Here is an 11,755-nt window from a genome sequence, read left to right on the forward strand (position 1 = left end):
TCAACGCTTGAGTAGTTCTGGATACTTCTGCATAAAATTCTCATCCTCCCATGTGGAATCTTCAGCGGATAAGTTCTTCCACTTGATAAGATACTCTGAAATTGATCGATTTCGTAGCTGTCGAGTTCTTGTTTCTGTGACTGCTTCCGGTTCCAATATAATTTTTCCTTCCTCGTCAAGTTCTGGCAATATTGTTTGAACTGGGAGCTTGTCGCCTATAACCTTCTTTAAACATGAAACATGGAAAACTGGGTGCAATCGAGAAGCTGCAGGAAGCTCCAATTTGTATGCCATAGTACCAATCTTTTGCAACACCTTGTACGGACCATAATACTTTGGTGATAATTTATTATCCTTCTTAGCTTGCTTGAGGGACATTTGCTTATATGGTTGTAGCCGTAGGAATACCCAATCACCTACATCAAAACTTCTTTCACTGCGATGTTGATCTGCCTGTTGTTTCATTCTATTCTGTGCCAACACGAGGTTATCCTTTAAGAGTTGGAGGACTTGTTGTTGATGTTCGATGTGATGTTCCACTGCCTGAACCTTAGAATTTTCTCTTAAATATGATGTGATGGATGGTGGTTGATACCCATAAAGTGCCATAAATGGGGTCATTTTTGTTGCTGTATGGAAGGAAGTGTTATACCACCATTCAGCCAGAGGCAACCATTTGACCCATTGTGTCTGTTTATCAGATACAAAGCAACGAAGATATCCTTCCAAACATTTGTTTACTATCTCAGTTTGCCCATCAGATTGAGGATGATAAGATGAGCTATGAGCTAACTGAGTACCAAGACAAGAAAATAATTCTGTCCAAAAATTTCCAGTGAAAATGGGATCTCTGTCACTTACAATAATCTTTGGGTTTCCATGTAGCTTTTGAATTGTTTCCATAAATGCAGTAGAAACTGTACTGGCTTTAAATGGATGTGATAATGCACAAAAGTGTGCATACTTGGTAAGTCTGTCAACTACCACCATGATGACACTCTTTCCCTCAGACTTGGGTAAACCTGTGATAAAATCCATTGAAACCTCCTCCCAACGTTGGCTTGGAATGGATAAAGGTTGTAATAGACCCGGTGTCTTAATTGTTTCAACTTTATTTTGTTGGCAAACCAAACATTCCGCCACAAACTTTTGAATATCTGATTTAAGGCCATCCCAAAAAAATTCCTTCTTAACCCTGTGGTAAGTTTTTAAAAATCCTGAGTGCCCTCCTAAGGGAGAAGTGTGCAATTCCATAAGAATCTTTTGTTTTAGCTGGGAATTCTTACAGAGGTATAAGCGATCTTTGTACCATAACGAATCATTTTTCCAGCTAAATGTATCAGACGTACTGGAATCTTGTTGTAGCTTTCGAATAAGTGCCCACACTTCTTCGTCATTCTTCCATTCCTCCCTTGCTTCGTTTATCCAATCTGGTTGGATAATAGAAATGGCGCACAACAATGCTTCCACATCCTCATCCTTTCTTGAGAGTGCATCTGCCACCACATTTTGCTTCCCTTTTTTGTAGATGATTTCAAAGTCATAACCCAACATCTTTGTGACCCACTTTTGTTGCTCTTCAGAGGATAATCTTTGTTCTAAAAAGTATTTAAGGCTATCATGATCCGTTTTTACCTTGAAGTGTCTTCCCATTAGGTAGGGTCGCCATTTCTTAAGTGCATGGAGTATTGCCAACATTTCCTTCTCATAAATAGCTTTGCTTAAAAACTTTCCCTTGATTGGACGACTTTCAAAAGCAATGGGTCTTTCATCTTGCATTAGAACAACACCAATTCCATTTCCTGAAGCATCACATTCCACAATAAAGGTTTTTGTGAAGTCCGGTGTAGCTAAGACCGGTGCTTGGCACATTGCCTCTTTAAGATGTTCAAAGGCCTTTGTTGCTTCCGGAGTCCATGAAAATGCATCTTTCTTCAATAATGTTGTTAGAGGTGCTGCTATTCTCCCATAATTCTTAACAAACTTGCGATAATACCCTGTCAACCCAAGAAATCCTCGCAGATGCTTTATGGATGTGGGGATTTTCCATTCCTTAATGGCTTTAATTTTGCTAGGGTCTACCTTAACTCCTTCATGAGATACAATATGACCCAAATATTCCACCTCCTGGACTCCAAAGAAACATTTGGATCTTTTTGCATATAATTGTTTCTCCTCCAATAGTTGTAGCACCCTGTCAACATGTTCAACATGATCCTTCCAAGACTTGCTGTAGATTAGTATATCATCAAAAAATACTAACACAAATTTTCTAAGGAATGGTTTGAAAATTGAATTCATCAAACCTTGAAATGTTGAAGGTGCATTGGTAAGGCCAAAAGGCATGACCAAAAATTCATAATGACCCTCATGAGTTCTAAATGCCGTTTTCGGAATGTCTTCAATCTTCATTCTGATTTGATGATATCCTGAACGAAGATCCAACTTGGTGAAGTAAATTGATCCATGCAATTCATCCAGTAATTCATCAATGACAGGAATGGGGAACTTATCTTTAATAGTGAGCTTGTTGAGCTCCCTATAATCCGGACACATGCGCCATGATCCATCCTTCTTGTGCACCAATACTACTGGAGCAGAGAAAGAACTTTGACTCGGTTGAATTATACCAGCCTCTAGCATTTCTGCAACCATACGTTCAATTTCACTTTTTTGGACATAGGGATATCTGTACGGCCTGATGTTTGGAGGAACACTTCCTGGAATCAGATGAATAGCATGATCATGATCACGCATAGGTGGGAGACCTTTGGGAGTCTCAAATACCTTGGAATGATTGTCCAGGACTTTTTGGAGATCTGGAGAAATAGATGATTCCAATGTGGAAACATCTAGCGAACATAATTGTGCAATTACACCTCTTTGCTCCTTTTTTAGAAGCTTTGTCATACCATTAGAGCTGATTATCTTTCCTGGTTTCCCTGCAATACCCCTTAATTCAACTTCCTTTCCTTCCGTAGAAAATTTGATGAAAAGTTCTTGAAAATTAAAAGCTATTGTACCCAAGGATTGTAGCCATTGGACTCCTAGTACAACATCAGCACCTCCCATTGGAATGGAAAGCATTGGGCTAGTCAATACATATTCTCCCATGGATAGCTTGATATTATGGCACTTTCCAGAGCAATTTATTGTTCCTCCATTTGCAATCATCACTTGACACTCTGGTGCTGGATATAGGAAGCAATTCAATTCTTTTGCTACCCTACAATGAATAAAATTGTGGGTGCTTCCTGAATCAATCAACACTATTACCTTTTTCTTCTTGATTTGTCCTTCTATCTTGATGGTTTGAGGAGTGGTAATTCCCGCCAATGCATTACAAGATATGGTCGGATTTATTTGTTCTTCATCTAGGCTTTGTTCCTGGAGTATATCCTCTTCTTTTGACCTTTCTTGCTCCTTTTCTTCTTCCTCTTCACAATCTATGTAGAATAATTTCTTCTCAGCACACTTATGACCTTTAGTGTATTTGCTATCACAACTGTAACAAAGCCCTTTTGCTCTTTTTTCTTCCAATTGTTGTGGTGTCAACCTTATAGGTTGTGGAAGACTAGGGGCAACAACACTTCCGTCTTTATAGTTGTGAGTGGTATGCTTCCTGGTTGCCATAATTTTGCTTTCCATTTTTCTTGCTAACCTGAATGCCTTCTCTAATGAATCAGGTTCCCAAAGGCGAACATCATGTTGGATATTATCCTTTAAAGACCCTATGAACACATCAATCCTATGCTCCTCTGGAATATCTTTTACCCTTATGTTCAATTTTTGGAACTCCTCAATGTGCTCCATTATTGAACCCTTTTGTTTGAGACTTATCAATTGGCTAAAAAAAGTGTTGCTTTTTGTATCCTCATAATGTGCTATCAATTCTTCCGTAAAAATTGCCCAAGTGATAAATTGTTTACGAGAGCAAAGCCATTGATACCATACAAACTGATTTGGTTCCAAATATAAAGTTGCCATACGTACCTTTTGTGTGTTTTGCACATTATTGAGATCGAAGAATTGCTCCATCTGTAATATCCATGTGGCGGGATCCTTACCATCAAACTTCTTCATATCGATTTTTGGAATATGGTGGGCTTTCGATCCAACATTAGAGTCTATGGAATCATGATTAACATTTCTTTTGTTCACATCATGAGTTTCCTTTACAACCTTTTCACCATTAGTAAGTATTTCTTGTAGAAAATTTGTCAAATCTGTCTTCAAATCTGTCATGTCTGTCTTCAAATCTGTCCTCAAATCTGTCTTCAGATCATCCATCTTAGCTTCCATGCCCTTTATCTTAGATTCCACGCCATTTATCTTAGCATCTGTTAGCTTTTGTGAGCGTGACATTTGTTGCACTTGTTCTTGTAATTTTGATATATCATGTAGCATTTCTTCCTCTTCTTCATGAGTCATGCTAGAGCTTTCAGGTTCCTTACTAGGTGTTTGCATTTTCTTTCCTCGGGGCATCAGTTACCGATAATAATGCTTTACTATGCCCTTTGAATTCCTTCAAACCAAGCTTATGCAAAAAAACAAAAAAAAACTACACACCTTTTTTTACTTTGTAGAAGCCTGATATTGAATCTGATGTATCTCTGTAATTTCGAATCATCCAGTTCTGAAATTGTGACCTGTAGTAGCCTTCTATGTCCTCTTTCCAATGCCACTAGTCTGATCCAAATTGGATTCTCCAAGAAAGAGTTATGCACAATCTCCCACAGTGACCTGATTATAGACTAGTTCAGTAGAGCGAACTTGTATGAAGTGCCACGTGTCACTGTTTCAACCTTTGACTCTAAAAATATATAAAAGAAAACTACAGTCCATCCTCTTTCTGTACCTTCTTACGAAATTTCAATCTGATGCACAGAAAGAAAGTTATGACGATTTTCCCCAGGTCACCTGTTTTGAATGTAATTCAGGAGTCTGCAAAAAGACCAACTTCCTCAGATCATATCTCCGAAAATATCGTGCGAAAAGCTCTGAAATTTGGACCCAAGGTTCAACGTGATTTCTTCTCAAATGGGTTTTTTTTGCGACTTCTGAAACATCACAGAAAAAAAGTTATAGCGAAAATGTCACGATGACCTGTTTGGAGCAGCGAAACCCTAGAATCCAAAGCTCTGATACCAAATGTTATGAAACCAGCTCAAGAAAAGATAGAAAAGATAGATCAACGCCTTAGAATTCAGCCTCTTCGAGGGGGAAACCTCCTTTACATTACATAAATGAACAATTCTTGGATGATTCAAATGACAAAACCTCCTTTCTATATATAGGAGTCTAAGGAGTCACAATATAATCCAGCCGACCTAACAATAATAATATAAAGCCACAAAAATAACAATAGAGGGATTCTATGGGCACATTAATAACAATATGGGGGCAATGGGGGCACAACAATATAAATAAGGGGTATAACTACAATAGTAATGGGGTAATCACTAGTATTATAGGGACCCAACATAGATCCAGGACCTTGTTTTTCTTGTAGCAATTGTCTTTTAGTTCCAGCATTCCTCAGCTATTTCCTGGACAGATCCTTCAACAGCTCCAGGGGTAACAACCAACGTTTTAATGAACGCTTCCAGAGCAAGGTGATGGCACTAAGCGGCTTGCACAGTAGATATTCGACCCTAGCTCCGATACCAGTTGTTAGATTAGAGCATACATAACTCACAACAGATTCATACTCAGAGACTTAGACGACAGTAGTAAAGAATACTTTCAGAGACAAACAAATGGAGAAACAACAAGATTATTCAGTCATAAACAACTCAATAGATAAAATAATCACTGGAGAACAGAAATCACTTTGCATTACATAACAGGCTTGGGCCTTGGCTTACTTGTCTTGCTTTGGCCAGAGAAATTACAAATTTATATAGGTAGAAGAAGGATCTAGAATCTTGTATGTGATTCAGATGGAGATCTGGAATGATCTAGAAACTAATGGCGGTGTGGAGATCTAGAAAGATATGATCTAGAAGGATGTAGAATCCTGCGTGAATTTGGCTTCACACTTAACAGTGTGCAGGCATTCTCAGTGGCTAGTTTGACAATGCAGGTATGTAGATATTCACAACAGCTGAGTGCAAGTAGGTGTCTAATTTTTTTAAAGGAATTTCCTTTGAATTTAACTAGCCACCATTGGTAGTGGGATTTGTTGAGGCTGAGAAGGTGTTTTTCAACGATGGCCTGGCTTCCTCTTGTTTGACCCCTCTCCATCATGGCCAACAACAAATCCAAAGTGAATTTAACAGTGTGAACTAGGATGTTTTGGGGTGTTCAGTTGTGTTTAATTTTTTGATAATGGGTAACTATCTATAAGCATCCATCCATCATCAACATCAAAATATTTTAGAATATATTATATTTGATGGTGGGTAAATATCTATAAGCATGATCAACATCAAAGATATATTACATTATCAAGATTATATAAAATTATAAAAGCTAGCATAACTAAATATAGTTGATATAGGTACGTCATTTTCATATGCAGACCCACATATAAAAAGGTGGGAAATGTCACCAATCAGCATATATCGATCACATTTATTAATGTTGTTGTGCTAGTTGACAACCTAGTTCGTTTGTTAGTTGGCCATGGTTAAGAGGGCTTTTGAGTTTGATCATAGTTGACATCGCTCATTGGGGTTGAGGATGGTTGACCATGATCAACCATTAATGTAACAATGTATTAATGTTAGATAGATCTAACAAATGTTACATTAGTGTTGATTATTGATACATGTTACATTAATGTTGACCATGGTTGACAATAGTTGATATTACATTAATGCTAATATTAATATTACAAAAATGGTTACATTAATGGTTGAAGTGGGTTGACAAGGTTGACCTCAATTGACTATGATTGATAATGATTACCATGATTGACTAGGGATTAAGAGGAAAGATTATGGTTGACCTTGGTTTACCATTGTTGACCAATATTAGATGGTTATAATAATGTTACAATAATGTTGACATGGTTGATGTTACATTAATGTGAATGTTGATGTTGCATTAATATTATTAAAATGGTTACATTAATGATTCAACTGGGTTTATAGGGTTTACCATGTTTGACGAGGTTGACCAAGCTTGAAGAGCGTTGACCATTGTTGGTCAAGGTAGATGATGGTTGATCTAAGTTTACCATGATTGACAATGATTACTATGGTTGACCTTAGTTGAACATGATTAACAATGGTTACCATGGTTGACCTTAGCTAACCATGATTGATAGTAACTACCCAATTATTGGGGGTATCTCAATTAGTACTCGATTTTTTAAGTTGTCTTGTTCATCTATTTGACACCACATTAAAAATAATTCTAGATTAGTATGCAATCTTTGATGTAAGGAATTCTCAAATTTTGGGACGTGCTTCTCTAGGAATTGAAGATCGGTGTAATACATGGCTTGAGCCATTCACATCCATACTATCAACAATGTTTACTACTCAAAGAGTGCCCACTCTTGCCTCAATAAACTACAAGGTTTCACTCTACGTAGGAACTATTGGGGATGCTCCTCTCCAATTTGGTTTGTCATCTCCAATTGTAGAAGAATTTATCTCTCTAATGATATGTCACTCTTGGATTTTCTTTTGAATTGACTCCCTAAGATGTTTTGTATCAAGCATCTCCTATCTCTTCTTATATTTCTTGTCCCGTTCTATCGTTTAGGTGTTAGTCAAAGGCTTATAATGCTACACTCTGCATGCAATCGTTTTTCTTCCCATCATTTAATATGTATTCTTGTTTGTTTTTGGTCAACTCCATCCTTCTTGTTTATATAATGACTTTGGGGTGTAGGTCGATTGGTCTACTCCACTTCAAGTATCCCATGAACAACTACCCCCCCCATAGTTTACCTTGAATTATTCTTGCTTGGAAGGGTTATGGTTCATTGTCATATTCATTTCTTTAGAAATAAATCTTAAGCTTCTCTTGTGTTTTTTCAATTGGCTTCTAAAGACTCCTCCCTAACACTATATTTTCAGAGAGTCAATGTTTAATGGTGTGTAAAGTGGTGCTCGATACTCAATAATGTGCAAAGTCCATTATCTAAAATAAATTTATGTAACAAAGAAGGTATTGTGTGAAAAAAATATTGTGGAAGTTGTTTAAAACTTCTCTTTAATTTTGTTAACCAACATCCACTCTTGAATCACTTACTCTTCACAATAGTCTTCAACGATATTTTCAACCCACTTGTTTAATTTTTTTTACCTTTGTTGATAATTTTGAACATCAATTACTCATCAATAGTAAGTTTATTCATTATAAGGTTAGTCAATGTATCTTTTGGTTTCCTCAAGGATCAATTCAATAATTTCTCAGGAGTTTATGTAAAGAATTGGGCTCTTTCTTCAACCAATGTCTGTTAATGCCTATGTAACTATTCAAGTAGTTATTGATATATATCTACCACCACTTATATATCTCTTCCCAACAAAGGGTTAATAGTATACTCGACACAATTCCTTTTTCATAGTTAGTACATTGAATCTGGATAAAGTGATAAACCTATGCTCAATAAACGTCCACCTCATTTTGTTACGAGTACGAGAGGAAGCAAGGAAACTCAATATTCTTTGTAAAAATTTAAACAAGTAAAATGAAGAAAAATGGTAGTATTTTTAGTTAAAGAGAGAGAAAAAGTCAAAAAAAGAATCACTCAAATATTCTTTGTAGGAGTTTTACAAGCTCGATGAAGGTAACTCAGGGTTTTTTTCCATTTAATGAGCAAGAAAAATTCCCTAAAAATAATGCTCAAATATTCTTCGTAGGATTTTAACGAACCCGGACAAGAAAACTCAAGGTTTTTCCGATTAATGAGCCCGAAGAAGAAAACTCAAGGTTTTTCCATTTAATGAGCAAGAAACATGCCATAAAAAGAATGTTTGGGTAAAATTGTTTGGCTTTTGAAAATTATGTAGTTTTTTGGTTGGATGCAACAAACCAAACATCCAAGTTTTGGGATTTTTGATGTACTAAAAACTTGAAAGAAACAAGAAAAAGGGAAAACAACACACCGAAAGAAACAAAACTTTGTACATAAAGTTACAAAGCATAAGCTATCGAGGTGTTAGACATAGTACCTTTTTAAGTGGGTCCTCATCATAGTCCATAAGTGCATAGGCCCCTTTAGCAAGGACTGGAATAGTGGAATGATAGTGTAAGGACTAAGGCAAATGGGTAGAAAAGTTCTTGCCCCCAAGAGATTACTTAAATTTCCTTCTGAGTATAACTCTTGAATAAGTGTCAAAGAGGAAGGAACAAGGTTATATTGATTAAGGGACAATATTTCGAGATGATTCATGTTCATTGCAGTTGGAAAGGGGACTAAGACACAAGGTTGGAATGGATCCCAAGGTCGCTCAACTAGATACATGATTTCCTTAATAGCCTCATCAAAGGGGAGGAAAGTGGTGAGAAGATCAGTAGAGGGAGTTTCAATGGGAGAGTTCATAGGACCATGGGCCCCAACCAAGGAAAAAAGAGATTTAGATGTAGACTGAATAGCTTGACTAGCTAGTTCCGCTGGTGAAAGTGACATCTAATCTCCATAGGAATTGAAGGTGGAAGGGCTCAAGACGATTTGTGGATCCATAGATCCAATAGGTATAACAAAGACCATAGAAATGGCCATAGGAACCTCAGGTGGTGGTAGAGGGAAACACCCCAAAAGAGAGGAGTCTTTCAAAATACCGGTACCAAGACCAACGAAAGGTTTAGGAGTACCACCCACTAAAGGAACATTGTTAGAAGTCAGGGGTAGAAAGTTTGGGGTGCAAAAAGACAACTAGTTCACTGTCACAATTTTTCCTTGGTGAGGAAAAAATATAATTCGAAAGACAAACGAAACAATGGCAGTCATAACATAAGTCCAACTACGCCCCAACAAAATATTGTAATCGAGTGGGAAATAAACAACTTCAATATCAAACGAGATCATTTTCCCACCAAGAGTGATGGAAAAATCAACAAGATATCCCTTAGGTTTGGAAGCATGGCCATCGAAATGTTTAAGAGAATTTGATGGTGGAGTAAGAGGGGCGAACCCAGGGTGAGAAAACATCGAGTAGCCATCACACAGGCTGATGCACATTCATCGATGGCGGTGCATTGAATGGATTTTCCTTTAGCCATAAATTTCACTTGGAGTGCAAGCTAATGGGAGAGGCAAGTTTTACTTTACTCGATGTCAAAAATCACTAGATTGGAATCCCGAGGATCAATCCCACGTATGGCTGAAATAAAGGATTTTTGTTCTGCCCGGCAACTTTGTAATACTTTGAGTGTTGAGATAACAGAGGGCACTTGTGCCAGATCCTCTACAATGTTGTAGTTCTAGGCAGCACGACCAGATATTATGTAGGAGCATTAGAGCTTCCAAGCCATTAAATCTTCGATTTGAAAAAGCTTAAAAACAAGGTTTTGATTTTTGAGAAGAATTTATATTCTTCTATGTAAATAAATAGTGTATTATCCAAGTTGGCATATTTTATGATTTTTAGAACTAATGAGTCATAGCTTTAGAAAATTTACGGATAGGTGAAAAGTTATGGATAGCTAAGATTTTGTCCTCAACAAAAAGGAAAATCTACCTTGAAAAACATGAGAGATTCTAAGGATAGATTGAGTGACTTTAGAATTTAGAAAAATATGATTTATGGAGTAATTTTAGGGTTTAGGAAAATTTGATCTATGGAGTGATTTATGGAGTTCTTTTAGGATTTAGAAAATCTATTGCATTTCTTAATTCTACTTATTGTAAGCCTATGGGCAATGAGAACTAATGGCCAAATGCATGTAGAATCCGACTAAGAGAGATGAATGAGTGTTTTTGAATACTTATATATACAAAATTTGTTGAATGAAAGTATTTGAAAGAATATTTATGCTCATGAATGTTTCTATGTATGAATGAATGAAGAATTCTAGCATCTTTGTGTATTTTGGAATTAAGTGAGAAGAAAAACGTTTTGTGCATGTGTATTTTTTTTACACAGCAGAAAGGGGAAATCTATGGATAAGCAAAGTGGGAATGAATTCAAGCCAAATAATTCAAGGAAGGATTATATATGACTAAATATTGTAATACAGTAATCATATCTTGTTTATGAATACATTTAAGGAATGAATTTTCCTGCATCAAGTGGTATCAAAGTTGGTTAGTTATTCAAAGAAGAGAGTTGGAGATGGATATGATGTTTTATATTAATTATGGACATAAAGAATTTGTTTTTGCATGTAGCAGAGAAGTAAAGTTTTAGATAATGATCATTACATAAAGTGTATCTATGACAAAGGAAGAGGGAGCATGCATAGCTGTCAAGAGAAGGAATTTTGATAGAACCCAACGACAAGATGAATCGATGAAGAGGAAGAGGACAAAAGGAAGTTCTCAGTAAGTGAGTAAGGTAAATGCAACAACCAAGAGAGAAAGGAGTTCTTAGAAAGAAGGTTCAAGTGAAGTGAACCATTGGCGATGTTTAGAGGAGATAGCTTGGTGAGGTATTGGCTATATTGCAGCTCACAAGTGGACAAGGAGAGTTAACGAAAGAAGGAAGTGACAATGAGTGCTGATAGTCATGTCAAGGGTTTAGTGAGAAGTCACAATCAGATGAAAGAAAATGCCAAAGTAGTTGACATGAGGAATATGAAGGATGAGGAACTTGAGAAAGAGATGGATGGGGTGAAGGAAAGGTTAGATGTG

Source organism: Pinus tabuliformis, chromosome 2_2 (genome assembly GCF_031772625.1).
Source record: "Pinus tabuliformis cultivar Carrire ecotype Pingquan chromosome 2_2, CPIR1, whole genome shotgun sequence".
NCBI lineage: Eukaryota > Viridiplantae > Streptophyta > Pinopsida > Pinales > Pinaceae > Pinus > Pinus tabuliformis.